The sequence below is a fragment of the Etheostoma spectabile genome, chromosome 10 (assembly GCF_008692095.1).
Source record: "Etheostoma spectabile isolate EspeVRDwgs_2016 chromosome 10, UIUC_Espe_1.0, whole genome shotgun sequence".
In the NCBI taxonomy this organism is placed as follows: Eukaryota; Metazoa; Chordata; class Actinopteri; order Perciformes; family Percidae; genus Etheostoma; species Etheostoma spectabile.
This window is the reverse complement of record NC_045742.1, coordinates 30080921-30083263: the sequence shown is the minus strand read 5'-3', so window position 1 is coordinate 30083263 and position 2343 is coordinate 30080921.

The following is a 2343-nucleotide window of genomic DNA, read 5'->3' as shown; positions in this document are numbered from 1 at the left end:
AGGGAGATTCAGGCTTCAGCCGCGACACACACACACACACACACACACACACACACACACACACACACACACACATCTTTCTGTTTCTATCTCTTGCTTGTTCGCCCATCCCACCAACACCTGGTCTTCCTCTTCTCTGCCTTTGGTTTGCTCTCCTTCTCTGCTTCTCCCACTCGTATTTCCATCCCCTTCCCCCTCGTTTTCTCATGCTGCTCCTTCCTCTCTTTCCCCCTCTCTTTCCATCTCTTAAACTTCCTCTATATCTCTCTGTCGCCGCTTTATTCCACAGCTTTATCTCCCTGGATAAAGCTCTCCCTGCTGTGGAGTTTGTTTTCCCCTGCTCTAGCTTTATCTTCCGTTTGGATGCCGTGTATGTGCAGCAGCATGGGGAGAGACAGCATCCCTGTGTCAGGCCAATGATGGATTAGAATACTAAAATACTGGAGAGAGAAAGCAGACACACTAGACGCTCAAATCTGACATGCTGTGTGTGTGTGTGTGTGTGTGTGTGTGTGTGTGTGTGTGTATGGGTGTGCACGCCTTCGTGTGTAGATCTACTACATGGTAATAGAACAATAAAAAGAATGCTTCTTTTCAAGCGTGCGCACACGCACACACACGCGCACACACACACACACACACACACACACACACACACACACACACACACACACATCCTCCCTCTGTATTCTTCTCTAACCCTGCAGGCTTCTCTCTCTCTCTCGCTCTCTCTCTCTCTCTCTGAGTTGATTTAACGCATGGCTTCTCTGCTGTTTATTTCAGTACATATTAATGTAAATCACGGGTGTCCACCCTCTCTTCTCTCTCCCTCCGCTGTCTCCCGTTCTCGCTCTGTCCATCCCTCTTGTCGTCCTGCCACCGGGTGTCGGTCTGACGACAAAACAGCCGAGACAACAATTAAAATGAACAACGGGCCCTGGTGAAAGGCCGCCGCTCCGGCCACGCCAATCAGACGCCCGCCCTCCCCTGCTGATCTCAATTAACCCCCCGCTGTTGGCTGTGAGGAGGCGGGGGTGCTTGGGAGTTCTGACCCGACTCTCTGGTTCTATACGATGCAGGGAGGAGAGAGTCTGAGGACAAAGGGATCAGCTCATTAAGTCCTGCACTGTGCTCACCGTTACAGACAGAGCCCAGGCGCCAGGAGGTTCTTTGCACTGCCGCCCCACCGTTACTTCCCTTGAGCAAGGTAAGGGAATCCACCGCAAAGTGGTTCAATCAGCCAAAGCACCCTGACCTGCTTGGGGCATCATCATCCCTGACCACTGCCCTGTTCACAACCACCAAACAGTTTTGTTTCCTCCACTGAGTCTCAGGCCAGACGGGTGACTTGAAACTAACTGATGATGTCTATAAAACTAATCACTTATGAATATCAGTAAGCTCATAACGCAATAACAGTTTTCTCTCTAACAACATAGCAGTTCATTGCAAAACAGAGCAATTGTCACATAAGCTGTGGCAAATAGTCCTTAGAAGAGGTGTACATCACAAGTAATGTGACAACACAATGCTATATTTATTCTTTGGACAATGATATGATATTTACTGATATCTGAAAGTCTGTCACGATTTTGATTATATTCAATTCAGCGGCCTGTGATCGAAATGAGACAATATCAGATAACACAGTTTATCGCTTTAACAATGTTCCATTTATATCAACTCAAACAACAAACTAAAATATATTGAATTATAATTTTATAGCTGTGCTCTTTTGGACATTTACAGATAAAAATAAACGTACTGAATATAAAGTGTGAATCTAAAGTAAAGGGGCTTCACTTTTTATCAACAACATTGGATAGAGGATCATAGCATCGATATTTGGATCCAGATTGATGTCTTGTTACACCCCTAGTCCTTAGTCCCGGTGGGATTGAGAAAAAAAAGGAAAAAACCTGCTGGAAACATGTTGCATTATCTCACAGAACTGGCAAAACCCTTTCGTTGAACTACAGTAACGTATACTCAATAATGGTCCGCAAGATATCTTACTAAATTAAGGCGAACGGTGAACGTTAGACCCATATGACTAATTTATTTTATTAATTTAGGCACCAAAACGACTAGTTCAGTTAGAAAAAAGTTGGGATTTGGGTGAAAACACCAGTCACCTTAAATTTTTATTTTGGTTTTAGTTTAACCTGGACCCCATGCATTTGTGTCTAATGTTCTATTTTTGAGCAAGATCGCAATGACGGACCGACACAAATAGAGTTGTAGTCTATATCCACGACGTTCCTCTTCCTCTTTCTTTATGTTGGCGTTCTAAACTCTGGTGGATTCATGAGGACTATGATTACCTGGTCCTCAGATCTCTGC